The 27,805-nt window shown below is 42.5% G+C and overlaps 1 long non-coding RNA gene across 1 annotated transcript in view; it reads left to right on the forward strand.

Moving 5' to 3' along the window:
- LOC128642966 (uncharacterized) overlaps positions 1–27,444 on the forward strand; it is a 61,811-nt gene extending 34,367 nt beyond the window's left edge. The window contains exons 2-3 of the long non-coding RNA XR_008399741.1: positions 15,039–15,081; positions 27,348–27,444. This is a non-coding gene — a long non-coding RNA (uncharacterized LOC128642966). The remainder of the gene's footprint in view (positions 1–15,038; positions 15,082–27,347) is intronic.
- Positions 27,445–27,805: the final 361 nt, after the last annotated feature.

Raw genomic sequence — 27,805 nt, forward strand, 5'->3', positions numbered from 1 at the left:
TAAGTTCAGCACACTGGCTATAGCTTGCTTATTGGTGGCTACATGTAGCAAACCAACAAACAAGCATAACCCAGGTTCTCAACCAAAAATGGGCTGGCTCTTTAGCTTAACATTCCTGCTTTTTTAAAAATAAAGATAGCAAGAGAATGAAGAAAAAATGATAATAGGAGTAAATTAGAAAGTTGTTTAAAATTGCATCCTCTATCTGAATCATGAAATTAAAAAAAATTGGGTTTAGTGTCCCTTTAATGGCTGCCAAATGTTAGCTACAAATTACATTTCTCAAAAGCAGATGGTAAAGCACAAAAATGAGCAAAAACTGTGTCCAAAAAAAGCGTAGAAATTAGACTTCTCACATTTCACGCATTAAAAATATTTTGCCCTACATTTAAAGGGGCAGTGTAATTTTTTTCTCCCCCTTAATGTATTTCAAGTGATCCATTTTAACAGCTGGAGTGTATTAAATAGTTTACAAATAGGCTCCTTTACCTTTATTTCGTAGTTAATTTTAAGCAACTTTCTAATGTACTCTTATTATCAAATTGTCTTCATTCTGTTGCTATCTTTATTTGAAAAAGCAGGAATGTAAAGCATAGGATCCGGCCTATTTTTGTTTCAGCACCTGGGTAGCACTTTCTTATCAAGCGCTCTCCAGGTTCTGAACCAAAAATGGGCCAGCTTTTATGCTTACATTCTTGCTTTTTCAAATAAAGATAGCAAGAGAACAAAGAAAAAATTATAATGGGAAAAAATTAGAAAGCTGCTTAAAATTGTATGCTCAATCTGAATCATGAAAAGAAAAAATGTAGGTTTCTCTTGTAAGGTGTATCCAGTCCACGGATCATCCATTACTTGTGGGATATTCTCATTCCCAACAGGAAGTTGCAAGAGGACACCCACAGCAGAGCTGTAATATAGCTCCTCCCCTAACTGTCATAGCCAGTCATTCTCTTGCAACTCTCAACAAGCAAAGACGTTGTAGGAGAGAGTGGTTAAATATAGCTAGTTTATTTTCTTCAATCAAAAGTTTGTTATTTTTAAATAGTACCGGAGTTGTGCTATTTTATCTCAGGCAGTAAATAGAAGAAGAATCTGCCTGAGGTTTCTATGATCTTAGCAGGTTGTAACTAAGATCCATTGCTATTCTCACATATGTCTGAGGGGATTACACAGATGAGGTAACTTCAGCGAGAGAATGGAGTGCAGTTTATTCTGCTATCAGGTATGTGCAGTTATAATTTTTTCTAGAGATGGAAAACACTAGAAAATGCTGCTGATACCGGATTAATGTAAGTTAAACCTGAATACAGTGATTTAATAACGACTGGTATCATGCTTACTCCCAGGGGTAATACCCTTATGATATTTACAATATAAAACGTTTGCTGGCATGTTTAATCGTTTTTATATATGCTTTGGTGATAAAACTTTATTGGGGCCTAGTTTTTTCCACATGGCTGGCTTAAATTTTGACTAGAAACAATTTCCACTGTTGTAGTATAAAAGTTACAGTTGGTGCAGTTAAAATGACAAACTGTGACATCCAGCTTCCCTCAAAGGCCCTCTGAATGCTATAGGACATCTCTAAAGGGCCCAAAGGCTTTCCAAAGTCGTTTATTGGGGAAGGTAGGGCCACAGCTTGCTGTGGCAGTTGGTTGTGACTGTTAAAAAACGTCTATTTCGTTTTTTTTTTTATCCGTTTTTTGAACTAAGGGGTTAATCATCCATTTGCAAGTGGGTGCAATGCTCTGTTAGCTTGTTATACACACTGTAAAAATTTCGTTTGATTTACTGCATTTTTTCACTGTTTTTCAAATTCTGACAAAATTTGTTTCTCTTAAAGGCACAGTACCGTTTTTTATATTTGCTTGTTAACTTGATTTAAAGTGTTTTCCAAGCTTGCTAGTCTCATTGCTATTCTGTATAAACATGTCTGACATAGAAGAAACTCCTTGTTTATTATGTTTAAAAGCCATGGTGGAACCCCCTCTTAGAATGTGTACCAAATGTACTGATTTCATTTTATGCAATAAAGATCATTTTCTGTCTTTAAAAAATGTATCACCAGAGGAATCTGACGAGGGGGAAGTTATGCCGACTAACTCTCCCCACGTGTCAGACCCTTTGACTCCCGCTTAAGGGACTCACGCTCAAATGGCGCCAAGTACATCTAGGGCGCCCATAGCGTTTACTTTACAAGACATGGCAGCAGTCATGGATAATACACTGTCAGCGGTATTAGCCAGACTACCTGAACTTAGAGGTAAGCGAGGTAGCTCTGGGGTGAGACAAAATGCAGAGCATACTGACACTTTAAGAACCATGTCTGATACTGCCTCACAATATGCAGAAGCTGAGGAAAGAGAGCTTCAGTCAGTGGGTGATGTTAATGACTCAGGAAAGATACCTGATTCTTATATTTCTACATTTAAATTTAAGCTTGAACACCTCCGCGTGTTGCTTAGGGAGGTTTTAGCTACTCTGAATGACTGTGATACCATTGCAGTGCCAGAGAAATTGTGTAGACTGGATAAATACTTTGCAGTGCCGGTGTGTACTGATGTTTTTCCAAATACCTAAAAGGTTTACAGAAATTATTAATAAGGAATGGGATAGACCAGGTGTGCCGTTCTCTTCCCCTCCTATTTTTAGAAAAATGTTTCCAATAGACGCCACCACATGGGACTTATAGCAGACAGTCCCTAAGGTGGAGGGAGCAGTTTCTACTCTAGTAAAGCATACTACTATCCCTGTCGAGGACAGTTGCGTTTTTTTTTTTGTTTTTTTTTAGATCCAATGGATAAAAAATTAGAGGTTACCTTAAGAAAATATTTATTCAACAAGGTTTTATCCTACAGCCCCTTGCATGCATTGCCCCTGTCACTGCTGCTGCGGCGTACTGGTTTGAGTCTCTGGAAGAGGCTTTACAGGTAGCGACTCCATTGGATGACATACTTGGCAAACTTAGATCACTTAAGCTAGCCAATTCTTTTATTCTGATGCCATTGTTCATTTGACTAAACTGCTAAGAATTCTGGTTATGCTATACAGGCGCAGAGCGCTATGGCTTAGATCATGGTCAGCTGACGTGACTTCAAAATCTAAGCTACTTAACATTCCCTTCAAGGGGCAGACCCTATTCGGGCCTGGTTGAAGAAGATTATTGCTGATATCACTGGAGGAAAAGGTCATGCCCTTCCTCAGGACAGGTCCAAATCTAGGGCCAAACAGTCTAATTTTCATGCCTTTCAAAACTTCAAGGCAGGTGCGGCATCAACTTCCTCTAATAATAAACAAGAGGGAACTTTTGTAAAAAAGCCTGCTGCTGCCTCTAAGACAGCATGAAGGAACGGCCCCCTATCCGGGAACGGATCTAGTAGGGGGCAGACTTTCACTCTTTGCCCAGGCGTGGGCAAGAGATGTTCAGGATCCCTGGGCGTTGGAAATTATATCCCAGGGATATCTTCTGGACTTCAAAGCTTCCCCCCCAAAAGGGAGATTTCACCTTTCACAATTATCTGCACACCAGATAAAGAGAGAGGCATTCTTACACTGTGTACAAGTCCTCCTAGTTATGGGAGTGATCCATCCAGTTCCAAAGGAGGAACAGGGACAGGGTTTTTACTCAAATCTGTTTGTGGTTCCCAAAAAAGAGGGAACCTTCAGACCAATTTTGGATCTAAAGATCTTAAATAAATTCCTCCAAGTTCCGTTGTTCAAGATGGAAACTATTCGTACCATCCTACCACTGATCCAGGAGGGTCAATATATGACTACAGTGGATCTAAAGGATGCTTATCTTCACATTCCGATACACAAAGATCATCATCGGTTTCTCAGGTTTGCCTTTTAAGACAGGCATTACCAGTTGTAGCTCTTCCCTTGGGATTAGCTACAGCCCCAAGAATCTTTACAAAGGTTCTAGGGTCACTTATGGCGGTCCTAAGGCCGCGGGGCATAGCAGTAGCCCCTTATTTAGACGACATCCTGATACAGGCGTCAAACTTCCAAATTGCCAAGTCTCATACGGACGTAGTACTGGCATTTCTGTGGTCGCATGGGTGGAAAGTGAACGAGGAAAAGAGTTCTCTATCCCCACTCACAAGAGTTTCCTTTCTAGGGACTCTGATGGATTCTGTAGAAATGAAAATTCACCTGACGGAGTCCAGGTTATCAAAGCTTCTAAATTCCTGCCGGGTTCTTCATTCCATTCCGCGCCCTTCGGTGGTTCAGTGTATGGAAGTAATCGGCTTAATGGTAGCGGCAATGGACATAGTGCCGTTTGCACGCTTACATCTCAGACCGCTGCAACTATGCATGCTCAGTCAGTGGAGCGGGGATTACACAGATTTGTCCCCTCAACTGAATCTGGACCAAGAGACCAGGGATTCTCTTCTCTGGTGGCTATCTCGGGTCCATCTGTCCAAAGGTATGACCTTTCACAGGCCAGATTGGACAATTGTTACGACAGATGCCAGCCTTCTAGGTTGGGGTGCAGTCTGGAACTCCCTGAAGGCTCAGGGATCGTGGACTCAGGAGGAGTCTCTCCTTCCATTAAATATTCTGGAACTAAGAGCGATATTCAAGGCTCTTCAGGCTTGGCCTCAGCTAGCGACAATGAGGTACATCAGATTTCAGTCGGACAACATCACGACTGTAGCTTACATCAACCATCAAGGGGGAATGAGAAGTTCCCTAGAGATGTTAGAAGTTTCAAAAATAATTCGCTGGGCAGAGATTCACTCTTGCCACCTAACAGCTATCCATATCCCAGGTGTAGAGCACTGGGAGGCGGATTTTCTAAGTTGTCAGACCATTCATCCGGGAGAGTGGGAACTCCATCCGGAGGCATTTGCACAACTGATTCATCGTTGGGGCAAACCATAACTGGATCTCATGGCGTCTCGCCAGAACGCCAAGCTTCCGTGTTACGTATCCAGGTCCAGGGATCCCAAGGCGACACTGATAGATGCTCTAGCAGCGCCCTGGTCTTTCAACCTGGCTTATGTGTTTCCACCGTTTCCTCTGCTCCCTCGACTGATTGCCAAGATCAAGCAGGAGAGAGCATCGGTGATTCTGATAGCACCTGCGTGGCCACCTGGTATGCAGATCTAGTGGACATGTCATCCTTTCCACCATGGTCTCTGCCTCTGAAACAGGACCTTCTACTTCAGGGTCCTTTCAACCATCCAAATCTAATTTCTCTGAGGCTGACTGCCTGGAGATTGAACGCTTGATTTTATCAAAGCGTGGCTTCTCCGAGTCAGTTATTGATACCTTAAGACAGGCACGAAAGCCTGTCACCAGGAAAATTTACCATAAGGTATGGTGTAGATATCTTTATTGGTGTGAATCCAAGGGTTACTCATGGAGTAAGGTCAGGATTGCTAGGATATTATCTTTTCTCCAAGAAGGTTTGGAAAAAGGATTGTCAGCTAGTTAAGCGTCTGGCAGATGTTCCAGACGTTCAGGCATTTTGTCAGGCTTTAGTTAGAATCAAGCCTGTGTTTAAACCTGTTGCTCCACCATGGAGCTTAAATTTGGTTCTTAAGGTTCTTCAAGGAGTTACGTTTGAACCTCTTCATTAAAACTTATCTTATCTTGGAAAGTTCTGTTTTTGGTAGCTATTTCCTCGGCTCGTAGAGTCTCTGAGCTATCTGCCTTATAATGTGATTCTCCTTATCTGATTTTTCATACGGATAAGGTAGTCCTGCGTACCAAACCTGGGTTCTTACCTAAGGTGGTATCTAACAAGAATATCAATCAAGAGATAGTTGTTCCATCCTTGTGTTACACAATTTGGACGTGGTCCGTTCTTTAAAGTTTTACTTACAAGCTACTAAAGATTTTCGTCAAACATCTGCTTTGTTTGTTGTCTACTCTGGACAGAGGAGAGGTCAAAAGGCTTCGGCAACCTCTTTTTCTTTTTGACTAAGAAGCTTAATCCGCTTAGCCTATGAGACTGCTGGACAGCAACCTCCTGAAAGGATTACAGCTCACTCCACTAGAGCTGTGGCTTCCACTTGGGCCTTTAAAAATGAGGCTTCTTTTGATCAGATTTGCAAGGCGGCGACTTGGTCTATGCTTCATATTTTTTCAAAATTTTACAAATTTGATACTTTTGCTTCTTCGGAGGCTATATTTGGGAGAAAGGTTTTACGGGCAGTGGTAACTTCCATTCATGTTCCTGCCTTGTCCCTCCCTTCATCCGTGTACTTTAGCTTTGGTATTGGTATCCCACAAGTAATGGATGATCCGTGGACTGGATACACCTTACAAGAGAAAACACAATTTATGCTTACCTGATAAATTTATTTCTCTTGTGGTGTATCCAGTCCACGGCCCGCCCTGTCATTTTAAGGCAGGTAATTTTTAAATTTAAAATACAGTAACCACCGCACCCTATGGTTCCTCCTTTCTCGGCTTGTTTTCGGTCGAATGACTGGCTATGACAGTTAGGGGAGGAGCTATATTACAGCTCTGCTGTGGGTGTCCTCTTGCAACTTCCTGTTGGGAATGAGAATATCCCACAAGTAATGGATGATCCGTGGACTGGATACACCACAAGAGAAATAAATTTATCAGGTAAGCATAAATTGTGTTTTTGTGTCCCTTTAAGTACTAGTTATTAAAGCTATGTAAACAAGGAGTTGCCAAAGAAATTAGACTCCCACTGGGGGATTAGAAAGATAGGTATTAAAATGTTCATTTTCATTTGCTCTACATAATTACTGTCTTTTGTGTAAACATACAGCTAAAATAAGGAGGCCAGTGTGCATAAAGATAAAGATACACATGAATTAATTACATACTATTTCGCATTTAGTTTAAATATCCCAAAAATGAAAAACACTTTTTATGCATAAATAATTTTGCTAGCAGCATTAAAAATATCCTTAAAGGGACACTGAACCCAATTTTTTTCTTTCTTGATTCAGATAGAGCATGGAAATTTAAGCAACTTTCTAATTTACTCCTATTATCAATTTTTCTTCGTTCTCTTGCTTTCTTTATTTGAAAAAGAAGGCATATAAGTAATTTTTTTGGTTCAGGACCATGGAAAGCACTTGTTTATTGGTGGGTGAATTTATCCACCAATCAGCAAGAACAACACAGTGTGTTCACCAAAAATGGGCCGGCATCTAAACTTACATTCTTGCATTTCAAATAAAGATACCAAAAGAATGCAGAAAATTTGATAATAGCAGTAAATTATAAAGTTGCTTAAAATTGCATGCTCTATCTGAATCACGAAAGAAAAAATTTGGGTTCAGTGTCCCTTTAACACTTGTTCATAATAGTAATGATATATCATGCAACTGAGCAAGGAGGAGGAATCTTATTCTCCCTAACAGAGGTAGACCGAGAATACTCTCCGTATTATGCTTATAAAGGGCCAGATTACTAGTGGAGCGATAAATATCGCTTTTGCCAAAACAGTATTAGCGCTCCACTGAGTAATACTAGCGCACAATAATCTGCGCTCATATTACAAGTTGATCACAATGCGAACGAGGCTCGCATTCACATTGCTTGGAAGCATTTTGCTCACATGAGAGCGCTTCCATGGGCTCCAATGGGAGCCTTGTTCTGATCCCATCAGAGAAAGCACAGAACCTAAGTGCAGCGAAGGGGGTAAGTAGCAGCAATATTAAATATATATGTATATGATTATATACATATAAATGTATGTGTTAATATGTGTATATACAGATATTAACACATACATATATATGTTTATAAGCATATACATATATATGTATGTACAGGGAATACACAGTTCCCACTGACCGCAGTGCTGTTTTTTCTCTAACGCCCCACACCTGCCAATCTTTAAGCCCACAATACTGCCTAGTGCCCCCAAAATAAATTGTAGTATTTTAATCTTTTAATAAAATACACTACACTGTATTTTGCAGCATTTGGGGCACATTTATAAAATTAACTAGAGATCTGATCTCTGGTTAATTTTCTAAGCGCTAATTGCTACATCGAGCTCGCAGTAGCAATAACCAGCCCCTTGCAATGGCTGGTTATTTATTGCGCGTCCCTGCAAACGGGAAAATTTGCCCATTTGCAGGCGCATGATAAATTAGCGCTCCACTTGTAATCTAGCCCAAAATGTATTTAGTGTTTAATATCCCTTTAAAGGGAGATAAAACCCACATTATTTATTTCATGATTCATATAGAGCATACAATTTTAAAGAACACATTTAGTTATTTTAAATCAAATTTGCTTCATTCTCTTCATATTGTTTGTTGAAGGAGCAGCAATGCACTATTGGGAGCTAGCTGAACACATAAGGTGAGCCAATAACAAGAGTCTTATATCTGCAGTCACCAGTCAGTATCTAGCTCCCTGTTGTGCATTTCTGTTTCCGAGCCTACCTAAGTATGCTTTCCAACAAAGAATACCAAAAGAAGGAAGCACATTTAGATAATAGAAGTAAATAAAAATATGTGCTTTATCTGAATCACAAAATATTTTTGGGGGGTTTCATGTCCCTTTAAAGGACCACTCAAAATTGTGAGATATTAACACAGGGCAATAAACATAATATTTGCACAAAACTCAAACCTACCACTCATTTTCTGGTTATAGAATTATTATTTTTTTTATTTTTTTTTATAACCAATAAAGGGTACAGTAATGCAAGTTGTTTTATCAGCCCACCCCCTAAGGCAGAACATGCAGTGATCTGAGATGTCATCGCAGAAAATGCAGCATGTCTGCAGAAAGAACAGTACACATGCCGGAACTGTTAGCTATTTAACTTTGCAGTGCTGCTCCACATTAGGCTGTTCTCTTCAAACAGAGCTGTTCTCTGGCTGCACTGTGAAAGTTTTTTTATCACAGTTTATCCAGAGCAAAGTGCTGTTGTTAGAAGTGAACAGTCAAATGTGCAGTAGCGCTGCAAAGCAGTAGTGCATTGATTGACTGGCTCTTAGATATTGTTTCAAGCCCATCCCCTAGCCTTTCACAGTTTGCAAATCTGTTTTCTCTTGTTAAGTGTATCCAGTTAAACGGATCATCCATTACTTGTGGGATATTCTCCTTCCCAACAGGAAGAAGAGGATCACCCACAGCAGAGCTGCTATATAGCTCCTCCCCTCACTGTCATATCCAGTCATTCTCTTGCAACTCTCAACTAAGATGGAGGTCGTAAGAGGACTGTGGTGTTTTATACTTAGTTTATTTCTTCAATCAAAAGTTTGTTATTTTTAAATGGTACCGGAGTGTACTGTTTATCTCAGGCAGTATTAAAAGAAGAATCTGCCTGCGTTTTCTATGATCTTAGCAGAAGTAACTAAGATCCTTTGCTGTTCTCACATATTCTGAGGAGTGAGGTAACTTCAGAGGGGGAATAGCGTGCAGGTTTTCCTGCAATAAGGTATGTGCAGTTAAAATATTTTTCTAGGGATGGAATTTGCTAGAAAATGCTGCTGATACCGAAGTAATGTAAGTAAATCCTTAAATGCAGTGATAGCGACTGGTATCAGGCTTATTAATAGAGATACATACTCTTATAAAAGTATATTTTAAAACGTTTGCTGGCATGTTTAATCGTTTTTTTTCATATGTTTGGTGATAAAACTTATTGGGGCCTAGTTTTTTCCACATGGCTGGCTTGAATTTTGCCTAGAAACAGTTCCCTGAGGCTTCCCACTGTTGTAATATGAGTGGGAGGGGCCTATTTTAGCGCTTTTTTGCGCAGCAAAAATTACAGACACAGACTTCCAGCTTCTTCCTGCATGATACAGGACTTCTCTGAAGGGCTCAAAAGGCTTAAAAAGTCGTATTGAGGGAGGTAAAAAGCCACAGTAGAGCTGTGGCAGTTGTTGTGACTGTTTTAAAAAACGTTTTTTGTCATTTGTTATTCAGTTTTTGGTATTAAGGGGTTAATCATCCATTTGCAAGTGGATGCAATGCTCTGCTATCTTAGTACATACACTGTAAAAATTTTGTTAGTGTAACTGCATTTTTTCACTGTTATTTCAAAATTTGGGAAAATTTGTGTTTCTTAAAGGCGCAGTAACGTTTTTTATATTGCTTGTAAACTTGTTTTAAAGTGTTTTCCAAGCTTGCTAGTCTCATTGCTAGTCTGTTTAAACATGTCTGACACAGAGGAACCTACTTGTTCATTATGTTTGAAAGCCATGGTGGAGCCCCATAGAAGAATGTGTACTAAATGTATTGATTTCACCTTAAACAGTAAAGATCAGTCTTTATCTATAAAAGAATTATCACCAGAGGGTTCTGTCGAGGGGGAAGTTATGCCGACTAACTCTCCCCACGTGTCAGACCCTTCGCCTCCCGCTCAGGGGACGCACGCTAATATGGCGCCAACTACATCAGGGACGCCCATAGCGATTACCTTGCAGGACATGGCTGCAATCATGAATAATACCCTGTCAGAGGTATTATCTAGATTGCCTGAATTAAGAGGCAAGCGCGATAGCTCTGGGGTTAGGAGAGATACAGAGCGCGCAAATGCTGTTAGAGCCATGTCTGATACTGCGTCACAGTATGCAGAACATGAGGACGGAGAGCTTCAGTCTGTGGGTGACATCTCTGACTCGGGGAAACCTGATTCTGAGATTTCTAATTTTAAATTTAAGCTTGAGAACCTCCGTGTATTGCTTGGGGAGGTATTAGCTGCTCTGAATGACTGTAACACAGTTGCCATTCCAGAGAAATTGTGTAGGCTGGATAGATACTATGCGGTGCCGGTGTGTACTGACGTTTTTCCTATACCTAAAAGGCTTACAGAAATTATTAGCAAGGAGTGGGATAGACCCCGGTGTGCCCTTTTCCCCACCTCCTATATTTAGAAAAATGTTTCCAATAGACGCCACTACACGGGACTTATGGCAGACGGTCCCTAAGGTGGAGGGAGCAGTTTCTACTTTAGCAAAGCGTACCACTATCCCGGTTGAGGACAGTTGTGCTTTCTCAGATCCAATGGATAAAAAATTGGAGGGTTACCTTAAGAAAATGTTTATTCAACAAGGTTTTATTTTGCAGCCCCTTGCATGCATTGCGCCTGTCACGGCTGCGGCGGCATTCTGGTTTGAGGCCCTGGAAGAGGCCATCCAGACAGCTCCATTGAATGAAATTATTGACAAGCTTAGAACGCTTAAGCTAGCTAACTCATTTGTTTCTGATGCCATTGTTCATTTGACTAAACTAACGGCTAAGAATTCTGGATTCGCCATCCAGGCGCGTAGGGCGCTATGGCTTAAATCCTGATCAGCTGACGTGACTTCAAAGTCTAAATTACTCAACATTCCTTTCAAGAGGCAGACCCTATTCGGGCCTGGCTTGAAGGAAATTATTGCTGACATTACTGGAGGCAAGGGTCATACCCTTCCTCAGGACAGGGCCAAATCAAAGCCCAAACAGTCTAATTTTCGTGCCTTTCGAAATTTCAAGGCAGGTGTAGCATCAACTTCCTCCGCTTCAAAACAAGAGGGAACTGTTGCTCATTCCAGAAAGGCCTGGAAACCTAACCAGTCCTGGAACAAGGGCAAGCAGGCCAGAAAGCCTGCTGCTGCCCCCAAGACAGCATGAAGGAACGGCCCCCTATCCGGAAACGGATCTAGTGGGGGGCAGACTTTCTCTCTTTGCCCAGGCGTGGGCAAGAGATGTTCAGGATCTCTGGGCGTTGGAGATCATATCTCAGGGATATCTTCTGGACTTCAAAGCTTCTCCTCCACAAGGGAGATTTCATCTTTCAAGGTTATCAGCAAACCAGATAAAGAAAGAGACATTCCTAAGCTGTGTGCAAGACCTCCTAGTAATGGGAGTGATCCATCCAGTTCCGCGGACGGAACAAGGACAGGGTTTTTATTCAAACCTGTTCGTGGTTCCCAAGAAAGAGGGAACCTTCAGACCAATCTTGGATCTAAAGATCTTAAACAAATTCCTCAGAGTTCCATCATTCAAAATGGAAACTATTCGGACCATCCTACCCATGGTCCAAGAGGGTCAGTACATGACCACAGTGGACTTAAAGGATGCCTACCTTCACATACCGATTCACAAAGATCATCAGCGGTTCCTAAGGTTTGCCTTTCTAGACAGGCATTACCAATTTGTAGCTCTTCCATTGCCAAGTCTCATACAGAGACAGTTCTGGCATTTCTGAGGTCGCATGGGTGGAAAGTGAACGTGGAAAAGAGTTCTCTATCACCACTCACAAGAGTCTCCTTCCTAGGAACTCTGATAGATTCTGTAGAGATGAAAATTTACCTGACGGAGTCCAGGTTATCAAAACTTCTAAATGCTTGCCGTGTCCTTCATTCCATTCCACGCCCGTCAGTGGCTCAGTGCATGGAAGTAATTGGCTTAATCGTAGCGGCAATGGACATAGTGCCATTTGCGCGCCTGCATCTCAGACCGCTGCAATTATGCATGCTAAGTCAGTGGAATGGGGATTACTCAGATTTGTCCCCTCTACTAAATCTGGATCAAGAGACCAGAGATTCTCTTCTCTGGTGGCTATCTCGGGTCCATCTGTCCAAAGGTATGACCTTTCGCAGGCCAGATTGGATGATTGTAACAACAGATGCCAGCCTTCTAGGTTGGGGCGCAGTCTGGAACTCCCTGAAGGCTCAGGGATCGTGGACTCAGGAGGACAAACTCCTCCCAATAAATATTCTGGAGTTAAGAGCAATATTCAATGCTCTTCTAGCTTGGCCTCAGCTAGCAACACTGAGGTTCATCAGATTTCAGTCGGACAACATCACGACTGTGGCTTACATCAACCATCAAGGGGGAACCAGGAGTTCCCTAGCGATGTTAGAAGTCTCAAAGATAATTCGCTGGGCAGAGTCTGACTCTTGCCACCTGTCAGCGATCCACATCCCAGGCGTAAAGAACTGGGAGGCGGATTTTCTAAGTCGTCAGTCTTTTCATCCGGGGGAGTGGGAACTCCATCCGGAGGTGTTTGCTCAACTGGTCCATCGTTGGGGCAAACCAGAACTGGATCTCATGGCGTCTCGCCAGAACGCCAAGCTTCCTTGTTACGGATCCAGGTCCAGGGACCCGGGAGCGACGCTGATAGATGCTCTAGCAGATCCTTGGTTCTTCAACTTGGCTTATGTGTTTCCACCGTTTCCTCTGCTCCCTCGACTGATTGCCAAAATCAAGTAGGAGAGAGCATCTGTGATTCTGATAGCGCCTGCGTGGCCACGCAGGACCTGGTATGCAGACCTAGTGGACATGTCATCCTTTCCACCATGGTCTCTGCCTCTGAGGCAGGACCTTCTAATACAAGGTCCTTTCAATTATCCAAATCTAATTTCTCTGAGACTGACTGCATGGAGATTGAACGCTTGATTCTATCAAGGCATGGCTTCTCCGAGTCAGTCATTGATACCTTAATACAGGCACGAAAGCCTGTCACCAGGAAAATCTACCATAAGATATGGCGTAAATATCTTTATTGGTGTGAATCCAAGAATTACTCATGGAGTAAGGTTAGGATTCCTAGGATATTGTCCTTTCTCCAAGAGGGTTTGGACAAAGGATTATCAGCTAGTTCTTTAAAATGACAGATTTCTGCTCTGTCTATTCTTTTGCACAAGCGTCTGGCAGAGGTTCCAGACGTCCAGGCATTTTGTCAGGCTTTGGTTTGAATTAAGCCTGTGTTTAAAACTGTTGCTCCTCCGTGGAGCTTAAACTTGGTTCTTAAAGTTCTTCAAGGAGTTCCGTTTGAACCCCTTCATTCCATTGATATTAAACTTTTATCTTGGAAAGTTCTGTTTTTGATGGCTATTTCCTCGGCTCGAAGAGTCTCTGAGCTATCTGCCTTACATTGTGATTCTCCTTATCTGATTTTTCATTCAGACAAGGTAGTTCTGCGTACCAAACCTGGGTTCTTACCTAAGGTGGTTTCTAACAGGAATATCAATTAAGAGATTGTTGTTCCATCATTGTGTCCTAATCCTTCTTCAAAGAAGGAACGTCTTTTGCATAATCTGGACGTAGTCCGTGCCTTGAAGTTTTACTTACAGGCTACTAAAGATTTTCGTCAAACATCTGCCCTGTTTGTCGTTTACTCTGGACAGAGGAGAGGTCAAAAAGCTTTGGCAACCTCTCTCTCCTTTTGGCTTCGGAGCATAATACTCTTAGCCTATGAGACTGTTGGACAGCAGCCCCCTGAAAGGATTATAGCTCATTCTACTAGAGCTGTGGCTTCCACCTGGGCCTTTAAAAATGAGGCCTCTGTTGAACAGATTTGCAAGGCTGCGACTTGGTCTTCGCTTCACACCTTTTCAAAATTTTACAAATTTGACACTTTTGCTTCTTCGGAGGCTGTTTTTGGGAGAAAGGTTCTACAGGCAATGGTTCCTTCCATTTAAGTTCCTGCCTTGTCCCTCCCATCATCCGTGTACTTTAGCTTTGGTATTGGTATCCCACAAATAATGGATGATCCATGGACTGGATACACTTAACAAGAGAAAACATAATTTTGCTTACCTGATAAATTTATTTCTCTTGTAGTGTATCCAGTCCACGGCCCCCCCTGTCCTTTTAAGGCAGGTCTAAATTTTAATTAAACTACAGTCACCACTGCACCCTATGGTTTCTCCTTTCTCGTCTTGTTTCGCTCGAATGACTGGATATGACAGTGAGGGGAGGAGCTATATAGCAGCTCTGCTGTGGGTGATCCTCTTGCAACTTCCTGTTGGAAAGGAGAATATCCCACAAGTAATGGATGATCCGTGGACTGGATACACTACAAGAGAAATAAATGTATCAGGTAAGCATAAATTATGTTTTTTTCTGAATGTAAAACGTTTGAGCAATGTACATTTTTTTATTACTACTTCTATGTTAGACTATGTCTGCAGTTAATTTGCAATGCAATTTTCAACTATTGCACTATATTATAAAACTTTAAATATTGCTTTATTATCCAGTTGCACATTGCAATTGAACTGGTGCTTTAGTGTAACTGCCTATTTTAAAATGTAATTTTATTTAAAAATGACCTGCAGAAAAAATTTCTCTAAAAAATCTCATTGCAGAAAGTGAAAAAAAAGTTCTGCCTTTGGGAGCCCACATCGCAGGGTGAGTGAAAACGCAAAAATAAGAATACAGTAAATTAAGGTATCATACATTGGCAAATATGTAAAAGTAAAGAACACAGTTAAAATTTAAGACTAAGAGTTTTCAATGGATTAATGAGTGTTCTAGGAAATATGTGTTAGTACCACAATATTGGGGTTTTAATATTAAACTACAAACACAAAAACAAACTTTTGTGAGTGACCATAACAAGAGAATCCGAGCTAGACGCTATTGATAAATGAATACCCCATAGGAGGAAGGGGCCAATCCCCCAGTCGTGATAGCAATAGTATGTGAGACCAGGGTACTTAGTATCAATACAGGAAGAGAGGTGACCATTCAAAGTTAGAATATAAGAAAACCGATATTGTTGTTCATAATTAAGCAAAACTAAGCAAGCATTAAAATCTCTTCTGACAGTCGTGCAATGCAATATATTTATAACACTTCCATTATTACATTCCCTCAACAAGTAGGATATTCCAGAGACTCAGGAATATAGGAGAATAAACATTTGCTGTCTGTTTTTTGCACTGGTTGTTACGAATTGAGTTAGTGGGGGGGAGGGTATTGAAGGTTCCTGTATGAGGAAGACCAAGTGCCGAGAACTATTGGAATTAAGGTGTGATACAAAATTTGCTTTCTTTTTAGAGCTACTACAGTATAAGAAAATAAAACAGAATAAAACAACACAAGTGGCCAAATTTGAGGAAACATTAACAGTGTATTGCGGCGGGCTTGCAGGCTGGCTTCCAAGTTCCAATCAGTTACTATAGTGCAAATCCACAATGTGCATCATGGATGTAGTTCAATTTGTGGGTATTATTCAAAGTCGAAATTAGCCGGTCAAATTTGCAGTAACGTTCCAACTCAAAAGCCATAGGAGTCAACTAGCGTATGATTTATAGGCGTTAGCCTACACCCTCCCTGGACAAAGCAAGCGATTTATAGTATGGATCTGGCGGACATCTTGGCCATGGATGTTGAAGGGTGCGCTCAACTGTGCGCGGTGTTCACGGATGCTGAATGTAGACAGGTATATCTTGCCGTAATATTCGGCCATCTCAAATAACATGTTAGGAAAAAAATCCCCTCAAGAATGGGAGTCATGTGTACCAGGGTATCAACAGGGCAATTTCTAATCTCCGAGGCCAGGTACGTACCCTGTTTAGAGGAGAATTTTGGTAGTGGGAAAGATATAGATGGTTCCCCAATGCCATGATTTTCTATATACCGGGTAAGAGTCGAGTTCTCCAATGGAGGGAAGTTCCCTGTTGTTCCTTCAGGGCCGCACCCTGTCACGGCAAACGTACAAAGGGGACAGACCCTCTTTCTCTTGATATACTGGTGAGTTGTTGACCGGATCCGAAAGATCCATGCAGATGAGTGCTGAGTGAGCCATGAGGATTCCGATCTGGAGAGTAAGTTTGCATGTTTGTCTGATCAGTTTTTGTAAGGCAAGGCTTCACAGCGGATTGTACCGCTTCATGCAGTCTCTCATAGCTCAGAAGCAGGCAATCTAGTTAAGGTAGGAAAACTGCAAGTATCTGCACCACCACATTACACTCTGATTCCATTGCCCTACAGTAGTGGGGATGAAAGTAATATATACAAAGTCCCTCGTGGGTTCTATTTTTGTCAAATGGCTTCCGGGGAAGAAATTATTGAATTATTTCTATCTGCTTGAGGTTCCCGGACAGCTTATCTGTCAAGGGAGATGCAGATGGCATATTTTGATGGCAATATAGTATAGATCAGAAGAAGAGTTCTTCAGAGCAACAGAAGCTGGCAGCCATCTTCTAGAGCCGCCCACCGGAAGTCAGAATTTTAAAAATTTTATGGTTTTCGCTGTCCTGTGTCACGTGACTGCAGCGATCCAATCACAGGCTCTTATATGTATGCAAGCCTGTGAACACCCACGCTCATGCCTACAAGATGCCGGTGATATCACCAATGATGTCATCATGAATGCGCCCAAGCAAGGGAAACCTAAAAGATAGAACGTGCACAGTGTTCTCGAACAAGCAGCTGTCACATTCAGCCCTAAGACAGCTGTTAAAGTAAAGCAATGTGAGCAACTATTGTTTCTCCTGGAGAATCCTTGATCAGAATATATATATATTTCTCTCTGCATTCAACCCCTTAAGGACTGGGAATTTTCAGAGAACAAGGAACTTTATAAGTAAGATATTTACACATTTTTAATATATTGTCAAATCAATTTTGCTGTTGATCTACTGTATTACTGTATTGATATTATCCTTCAGCTAAATAGTTTTTTAACAGTTTCAATATTTTATGTATTTAAAGAGCCTTTAAATACCAGAACTATAGCTCTGTTTCTACACTGTCTAGCAATAGGCAGTTTTCAAAGCAGAGAGGGCATTGTCAAAGTGTCAGGGAGCAGGGCTACCTTGAGTGCGAGAGAGGAACCCTATAGCAAGAAGCACACAATCCAAAGGCAAGGTACAGACAAGGGAAATCCAAAAGGCATAGTCAGGGTAATATAAGTCGGTCCAGGCAGCAAGTATCTTAAGCAGAAGTCAGGCCAGGGGTCAAAACCAGGAAATCCAAGATCAAAGGAAGGGAATAGTGTTACAAACTGCTGTTTGTAACTGGCCCTTTAAATGAAAAATTGCCCTGCTTCCCTGGATTTTGGAGAAGCCTATTTGCCAGCCTCCTTCCACATGACTATGGCCCCTGGAAGATTGTGCCCCTGAGGACATATTGACTTTTGTTGGGTGTGTGTGGCCCTTTAAGAACCATCTGGGGACATATTGTGACTTTAATGAACAATGCCCCTTTAAGACTATGTCCCCAGACCTGTGAAATGACTTGTCCCTGGCTTTCTCCCACTTGGTTCAGTTTCATTGTGTGCCATTAAGAGTTAAATTTTGTTCAGCTTCAAGAAACCTATTCTAAATACAAGTCTGCTGGGATTAGCTCTAATTAGGTTTAGTGATCAACTTTCCCATTGTCTAATCAGACTAGTATTGATAAGGTGGACTGCATTGTTTTAGTGTGTGTAATGTTATCTGCTGAAGTAAATGTTGTGGCCTGTCAAAGGGAGTGTCTCTCTATCTAATATCAAATGTGTGATGGGGGATTTTATGCCTCCCCCTGAGAGTGTCCTGTTTGCATGTAACCTGAATAAAAGCAGGCTGTGTGCTCCAGCACATCAGACCTATTTTCTGTCCCTCTAACTTGCAGCTTTGACTCATGTTTGTAGGGGACAGCTTCAGCTAATATCACTACAGGGATTGCTGACTATGGTGCTGATGATTCTTTGGTGAGCGCTAGGAGCATCCTTTTCTACGGTCCAACTTCCAGCCAGCCTGGAGGCAACCGTAACATTTGGCGGCAGCGGTGGGATTGGCGTCCTAGCGCAAGGAGCAGCACCACAACAGCACTGGTATCGTAGGAAAGTTATTGAGGGCAACGCTAGCCACTGCACAGCGTCCCTACCTACAGCAGCATGGAGCTGACAAGATACTGGTCAGAACCCTGTGAAGAGCACCTCAACCTGATCCGTCGCTATGAGGGCGCGGATTTCGTTCCAGAGGTAAAGAGGCGGCTAGTCCGATATGGTCCAGACCCTGCGCAGGAGGTAGTCAGTCGCCTCATCCGGGAATTGGCTACTGAGAACGAAGCAGCACGAGCCTTTGAGCGCCAACTGTGGAGTTTGAGGGTATGGACACCTGGTCTCTCTCCCCAGCCGCAGCATGTTCCACAGGGAGAGGAGAGCAGCGACCTCCCTCCCCAGCGGCAGTATACCGTGCAGAGGGAAGAGACAACCAGTCCCCTTCCCCAGCCAGAGATACCAGAGGCAGCAGGCCTCATAGACTGGTCCTGGGAGGACCCCCAGCAGGCAGGTGGAGATGGGACCGCAGTCTCTCTACCGGCCCTACAGGGATGCTGGGCAGGCGGCCCAGATCCCCAGCGACAGACCCAGCTACAGGGAGGGGAGAGCATCGACCTCCCTCCCCAGCCGGAGTGTGCCTTCCAGGGAGAGGAGACAACCAGTCTCTCTCCCCAGCCGCAGCATGTTCCACAGGAAGCGGAGAGCATCGACCTCCCTTCCCAACGGCCACCGGAGTATCAGGAGGAGGAGGTAAGCCAATCTCCCCCTCCCCAGCTAACTCCTAACTTGGGCCCAGGGTTAACAGTGGAGATGTTAACCCCCACTGACCCCCACGTTCCCTTTGCCACCGGGCAGGACTATGCCCCAATTCCCCCAGCAGAAGAGCTGGCATCAGAACAGAGCGCTGCTGGCCTCTGCCCTACAGACCCCCTTGTTACAGGACTGGCCTGCAAACCCCTCACCCCAGCAGAAGCGCTGGCACCAGGGCAGAGTGCCGCTGGCCTCTGCCCCCCAAGTACCATCAGCTATTTGCCCAGCTGCGCCAGGAAGGCCGAGGATGCTGCACTTTCATCCTGCAACCTGGAACTTACAGGCCAGTACTACGTATTGTGGGGGGGCTACTTTGCTGCTAGCGATTATTTGTGGGTGGGTTGCGAGACTAACTTGGGCACTGACCGGCAGAAGGTCAGGTGCCTGGTTAGTCTCCCTCCAAAAGGGGAGATATGTTACAAACTGCTGTTTGTAACTGGCCCTTTAAATGAAAAATTGCCCTGCTTCCCTGGATTTTGGAGAAGCCTATTTGCCAGCCTCCTTCCACATGACTATGGCCCCTGGAAGATTGTGCCCCTGAGGACATATTGACTTTTGTTGGGTGTGTGTGGCCCTTTAAGAACCATCTGGGGACATATTGTGACTTTAATGAACAATGCCCCTTTAAGACTATGTCCCCAGACCTGTGAAATGACTTGTCCCTGGCTTTCTCCCACTTGGTTCAGTTTCATTGTGTGCCATTAAGAGTTAAATTTTGTTCAGCTTCAAGAAACCTATTCTAAATACAAGTCTGCTGGGATTAGCTCTAATTAGGTTTAGTGATCAACTTTCCCATTGTCTAATCAGACTAGTATTGATAAGGTGGACTGCATTGTTTTAGTGTGTGTAATGTTATCTGCTGAAGTAAATGTTGTGGCCTGTCAAAGGGAGTGTCTCTCTATCTAATATCAAATGTGTGATGGGGGATTTTATGCCTCCCCCTGAGAGTGTCCTGTTTGCATGTAACCTGAATAAAAGCAGGCTGTGTGCTCCAGCACATCAGACCTATTTTCTGTCCCTCTAACTTGCAGCTTTGACTCATGTTTGTAGGGGACAGCTTCAGCTAATATCACTACAGGGATTGCTGACTATGGTGCTGATGATTCTTTGGTGAGCGCTAGGAGCATCCTTTTCTACGGTCCAACTTCCAGCCAGCCTGGAGGCAACCGTAACAAATAGGATTAGAGAAAATACAACACTTAGTTATGCAGATAAACTGGCATAATAACTCAGCAACAAGCCAGGGCTCAGACCTAACAGGGCCCAGGAACGCCCCCCGTATCCAAGACAACGATAGCATCAGATACCTAGTACGCAATGAGAAGACAGAGAGAGGCGTGTCACAAAGATTCCCCTAGCAGATGGAAATCACCTGTGACGCCGTCCACACACATGCGCACCCATGCACGCACACGTCAAGGTGCAGACGAAACACTAGGCATAATCACTGCTGAGGAGAAACCTGCAACGGTGCCCTCCGCCTTACCCACCTGTGAACAGGTAAGAAGGTATCCCTGGTACCCCTGGTTCCATGACAGAGCCCCCCACCAAGGAGCGCCCTCCGGCAGTGAAGCTGGGAAGGTCTGTCAGGATGTCTCCGATGGAAGGCACGGACCTTGGCCGCAGCATGGAGATTGCCCACAGGTTCCCAGGATCGCTCCTCTGGACCATACCTTTTCCAGTGGACAAGATATTCTAGACGTCCTCTTCTCCTACGAGAGTCTAGAATGTCTTGGCCTTCGTACTTATTATCATTGTTTACCAGAATAGGAGGAGGAGAAGCTGCCACCCGACCTGGGAAAGGATTAGCAGCAAAGGGTTTCACCAGGGACACATGAAAGACAGGATGTTTTCTATAAGAGTTGGGAAGTTTTAACTTGACAGCGACATCATTGATTATCTTGTCAATGGAAAAAGGACCAATAAAACGAGGTCCAAGTTTCTTGGTAGGACAGGTCAAACGGAGATGTCTGGTAGCCAACCAAACCTTGTCACTTATTTTGTATATAGGAGGAAATTTACACTTGCGATCAGCCTGAAACTTTTGTTGCTGTTGGACTGTGGTGAGTTGGTGATGAAGGCTGTGAAGCATGGCTCTGAGATTGCATGAGTAGATCAAATCGTAAAAAGAAGAGGGCCCATCTGGCCTGACGAGGTTTAAACCTTTTGGAAGTGTGGAGGTACTCCAAGTTTTTATGGTCGGTATACACCATCACGGGATGGATGGCACCCTCCAATAGGTGTCTCCATTCTTCAAGAGCATTCTTAATGGCCAATAGTTCTCGCTTCCCTACATCATAATTTCTTTCCGCACTGTTAAGTTTACGTAAAAAAAAGGCTATGGGATGTAGGAGGTTCTCCTCACCTGTCTTTTGAGAGAGGACTGCACCAATGGCTACCTCGGAGGTGTCTGTTTCAAGGTAGAATGGAGATGAGGTATTTGGTTGTGCCAGAATTGGAGCTTCAGTAAAAAGGGATTTAAGCTGAAAAAAGGCCTTTTGACCGGCAGTATTCCAATTAAAAGTGGTGTGATTCTGGGTGAGTGCAGTAATATGTGCACAGATAGAGGAGAAGTTCCTGATCAATCTTCGGTAGAAATTGGCGAAGCCAATGAATTGTTGAACCATACATTTGTTTTGAGGTACAGGTCACTCGAGAATGGCCTTAATCTTCTTTGGATCCATCTTCACTTGTCCAGGTGAAAGAACATACCCAAGAAATTCAATGGACGAGACCTCAAACATGCTTTTCTCAAGTTTAGCATATAATTTGTGAAGTCAGAGATGCTGTAGGACGATTTTCACATGATTTTCATGTTCAGCAAGTGTTCTAGAAAATATTAAGATATTGTCTAGATAAACGACCAGGAAAGTATCAAGAAGGTCTCTGAAGACGTTGTTGATAAAGCACTGGAACGTGACAGGGGCGTTGCAAAGCCCAAACGGCATTACGAGTTACTCAAAGTGCCCATATCTGGAACGGAATGCCGTCTTCCATTCATGCCCTTTCTTGACACGGATGAGATTGTATGCACCTCTAAGATCAATCTTGGTGAAATACTAGGCATCTTTAACTCAGTTCAGTAGCTCGGGAATAAGAGGAAGTGGGTAGCGGTTTTTAATTGTGATATAATTGAGGGCACGATAATCCACACAAGGACGAAGACCACCATCCTTTTTTCCCACAAAGAAAATGCCAGCACCCACGGGTGACGTAGAAGGGCGTATGAATTCTTGGCTAGACTTTCTTTGATATATTGCTTTAATACCTTAGTTTCAGGTTTGGAGAGGTTATAAAGTCTACCACGTGGAAGTGGGGCCGCTGAGAGGAGATCGATTGGGCAGTCATATACCTTGTGGGGTGGTAAAACATCGGCTCCTTTCTTCTCGAAAACATCAGAGAATTTGTGGTACTTAAGGGGTAGAGACGTTTCGGTAGTCGTAACCAAAAGGGTAGTTGGTTTAATATTAGGAAGTAGACAATCAGATGAACAATGAAGGGACTTAAAGGATAGTTGTCCGGTACTCCAGTTAATCTGTGGGTTATGTTTACGTAGCCATGTAGTACCCAGGATGACAGGAAATAAAGGTGACGGAACTATATCCCAGACAACAATCTCCTGATGTCGGTTTCCAATACGGAGAACTATTGGGTATGATTCTTGGGTAACTGGACCAGTTTTTAAGGTATTGCTATCCTCCATATGAAGTAGTGAAGGTTGTTTATTCTGTCGAATAGGAATGCGTAATTGGGAGGCTAGGTTGACATAAAAAAAGCAGCTGCTGGCACCAGAATCTATGATAGCAGATAGTTCAACAACGTTTTCGTTCAGCTGCAGAAAAACAGAAATGACAAGGTGAGAAGAAGAATTGTAAATGGGTAAATTAAGACAGGTAGCTTGGGCTACTAACATATCCGTTACAGGTCGGATAGGACAGTCTTTTAGGATATGACCAGACTTGGCACAATATAGACAAAGGTGGAGATTCCGTCTTCTTGCTCTTTCTACCACAGACAGGGGTCCGCGAACCAGCCCGATCTGCATAGGTTCTGCTACATTAGTAGTCTCAGAAGCAGGGGGCGTTACTGGAATCAGGGGAGGATAGTAATCTGATCGTCTAGGCAATGGTAGCAAGGAATTCTGTTTTTCCTGCCTCCTTTCACAAAAGCGACGATCCAATTGAGTCACTGCTACAATCAATTCTTCTAGGTTAGTGGGTACCCCAATCTGGGCGAGTTCGTCTTTAAGTTGATCAGAGAGACCGATGCGAAACTGATCAATGAGAGCTACTTCGTTATGTACGGCATCAGAGGCCACCTCCCTGAACTGTAGTCCTCCACTGGTCTCCTTCCCTGCCGTAAAGATCGTAAGGTGCCACGGGCAGTAGCAGAGCGTAGAGGATCATCATAGAGGACATTCATAGCGGTTGAGAACTGGATGGTCACTGTGCAAGAGTTGATGTGTCCATAAGGTAAATTTAGAATTAGCAGCGCTAAAAGCACGGATACAGTAATTATTCAAAATGGGTTTGTTTATTCAATATAAGCAATTAATATATAGAAAATTGATTAAAATGTATATGTAGGAGTCTAAAAAAATATTAAAATTAAAATAAAATTGGTCAGATAATATAGGAACGTCTCCCAATCTAAAAAAGAGTGTAAAGTAAATATAGGGTATTTCACAATTTTTGAGTAGATCTGTGACGAGTTATCCTCACAATCTTACAATTATTTGAACATTAGCAGCTTTTCACAATGTGTCAAAAGGATAAAATCACATTAGCAACAATTTTGCAATTTTCCACAGCAAATATCTTTGTCAGCGATATCCTCTTTTGGCTTATACTTAAAGGGACAGTCAACACCAGAATTGTTGTTGTTTTAAAAGATAGATAATCCCTTTATTACCCATTCCCCAGTTTTGCATAACCAACACAGTTATAATAATACACTTTTTACTTCTGTGATTAACTTGTATCTAAGCATCTTCTGACAGCCCCCTGATCACATGACATTTTATTTATTATCTATTGACTTTCATTTTAGCCAATTAGTGCAGTGTCTGCCACAATCCACGGGTGCTCTAACAAAATGCAGAAGGACATTTGGCAGACGGACATTTGGCCGACAGACAGAAAGCTAAAGAATGTTCCGATTTCGGCCGAGGGCAGATACGTTCCAGAGTGCTCTGTTCTAATCAGAGCCTCGGGCGCCGCAACTGCCTCTGGGAACCGTTCTAATCAGAGCCTCGGGCGCCGCAACTGCCTCTGGGAACCTTACCATGGGTCACAGACCGCACGTTTTGTAATTCTCTGTCTGGGAAATTATCTATCTATCTATCAAATCTATCTATCTATCGTATCTATCAAATGTATCTATTGCATCTATTGATCTATCTTATCTAATCTATGTATCTATCTATCAAATCTATCTATCTCGTGTTTCGGCCAAATGTCCGTCGGCTAAAAGTCCGGCCACGCAATCAACGGGCGTGCTCACAATGTTATCTATAGGGTTTACCTGAACTAGCTCTCCCCTGCTGTGAAAAGCAAATACAAAAGCATGTGATTAGAGGCGGCCTTCAAGGGCTTAGAAATTATCATATGAGCCTTCCTAGGTTTAGCTTTCAACTAAGAATACCAAAAGAACAAATAAAAATTGGTGATAAAAGTAAATTGGAAAGTTTTTTAAAATTACACGCCCTATTTGAAACATGAAAGTTTTTTTTGGAATTGACTGTCCCTTTAAATAGAATGTCTCGGCGGAGCCAAGGCAGGCATAATGGAGGACGCATAATTTGACTGCTCCGTGTGCACTAAACCCAAAAGTGGAGGAATAAACAACTAGAAGCCTTTAGAGTGGAATTCAATTACCACCGGACTGCACCTACACCTACCCCCTTTGGAGGAAGATGTTTTAATCGGTGCTAAAGAGGAGCTGAAACAGTATCGCAACACCTGGTGTTTACCGGAACATGGAGGCCTAATCATTTACCGCCACCAGCTTCAGGAGAGCTACGCTACAAAGGGGTGCCTGGAAATCCCTATAAACATCCAGAGATGATCTACAGGGTGACCCGATATGAAGGGGTATGAGCAACTCAGTCCGCAATGGTAAGAGGGGAGGCGGAGGTACAATCTAACAAGACGGCATGATAACGCTCTAGCCACGTGGGAGTCTGATCTAACAGGGACATAAGAGCTGCATAAAAAAGCCCAGAAGCAGCAATAACACGCTGTCTCTTGCAATATATTTATTAACAGGCTGGGTTAGATGTGTGGTGAAGAGCGGGGAATAAATTAAGGACAAACTCACATACAATAAGACCCGCTAATACCAAGGGACTGTCTCTTTTCCAAAAAAAAACCCCACACATATCAGCAAATTTGTAGAAATAAAAGACGTTCCTGCAGATTATAAACTATAATTTACTCAATTCACTACAATCATAAAAAGAAAAGGGGGAACTACAGCATCAACAAAACCCCAGAAAGCAAACTCTAGAAACCCTCCCTGCAACATGTCAGTTAGAAGACAAAACAAACTAGGTGCCACAAATAAACTTGCAACAGCTAGCATTTTCTTTAAGCCTCAGAAAGGAGACAAGCTGTTAGAAAAGGGAGGTGATGTCACTGAAGATGAGATGGAAGAAGAGATAGAAGCAACACCTCTAGGAGATAGTCGTACTCCTGTTACCAAAGGTGACATCAGAAATCTTGTCTCCAAACAAGATATAACAACAATCTTTGAGAAAATGTGGGAAAAGATGGACACCCTACAAAATACGGTTACAAACAGTCTCACGGAAATAAAGCAAGACATTTCAGATTTAGGCTCCAGACTAGAATCTTTGGAAAAAAAGAGGAAACAATGGAAGAAGATATTACTGACATCTCGCAGAGAATGAATGAACAACAACAAGAATTGGCAGTTATTAATGACAAATTAGAAGACCTGGAAAACCGGAGTCGCAGATGTAATATCCGTTTAAAAGGTATCCCAGAAACAATTGTAACAACAGATTTAAGTAAATACCTACTACATCTTTTTCAAACTATCACAAATTCAACCACAGAGGGGAAATTCCAGATGGAAAGAGCGCATAGGGCTCTATGGGCAAAGCCTAAAGATTCAGAACCACCAAGAGATGTAATAGTTAAGTTTCTTCGTTTCCAGGAAAAAGAGGAAATCATGTCGGCAGCGAGGAAAAACCCAACTTTTAAATTTCAAGGATCAATTATACAATTTTATCAGGACCTCTGTATTAAAACATTACAGAAGAGATATGCTCTCCGTCCTCTGACACAATTATTGCGGAAAAACCAGATCATGTACAGATGGGGTTTTCCTTTTGCCCTATATGTTCACCATGAGGGCAATACTACCATCATCAGAGAGAAACAAGACATCCCAGATCTTTGCCGATTACTAAAACTAGACTGTCCAGAAATCCCAGAACATGCTCCAGACCACAACAAGAAACGGGCACAGCCCCCAAGAAACACAGCACAAAATGAACGCTGGAGTCTGGACAAAGGTTTCTAAAAGGAAACAGAAGCCCTAAGATTTCCTGCTGTTTTTGCCGACTGAACTGTGCTCTCTAACAGAAACTTTACCTATGTTTTTTCTTTCTAGGGAGGAAAAATCATTCACAGCTTTCCTTACTTGGATCAGAACTCTATAGCGGATCATCTAAGTAAAACTGTAGAAAGGTTATGTATGAGTTTTGTACTGAGCCACCGTGACTTGGGGACGATATCTATTACAAGTGCCATATAGCAAGGACCCCGATAGAGGGAAAAGGGACAGTCACGGTCCCATCATATCTCCGAGTAAATTGGAGAGGTTCAATATCTGAACAATATTGACCTACCCCCCCTAATATTGCCAAAAGCAATACATGTTAGTTCACTCTAAGATTATAAGACTCATTTTCTCCACTTTCTATTCTTAAATGTTGATATGCTAATATTAATTGCACACCTGCATAGATAGAATTTATAATGCCAACATATAGGAAGTATCCTGTTATTTTATTTGTGTTTATATTTGTATGTTTGTTTAACGTTTGGTTTTGTTTTTTCATTACAAGTACCGTCGAGCAGTGGTCGAAAAAGTTTCTCCATACCAAGATTGGCCTTAGGGGCTTAGGAGACATTCAGAAGCCAAAAGAGATTCCAAATAGCAGGTATGAGGAGGGAGGGAATAGTTCCACGTGGATTCTAATCTGCAGATAATCTTGCATAATGTTAGAGGCCTAAATACTAATGTGAAAAGGAAGACAGCCATCACCCAATATAACAACATGAAAGCTAAAGTCATATTTTTGCAAGAAACACATTTTACCAATAATCAAGTTCCCAAATATTGGGATAAACACTTCACGCAGCATTACCATTCTACAACAGATAAAAAAATGAGGGGGGTTTCAATTTTCATTCACAACTCACTCCAGTTCACTAAAGAAGAGGTGGTCAGGGATAAAGAGGGCAGATATCTCATAGTGAGAGGGACTATTCAAGGGACACAAATAACATTCTGTAACATCTA

Source organism: Bombina bombina, chromosome 12 (genome assembly GCF_027579735.1).
Source record: "Bombina bombina isolate aBomBom1 chromosome 12, aBomBom1.pri, whole genome shotgun sequence".
Lineage (NCBI taxonomy): Eukaryota > Metazoa > Chordata > Amphibia > Anura > Bombinatoridae > Bombina > Bombina bombina.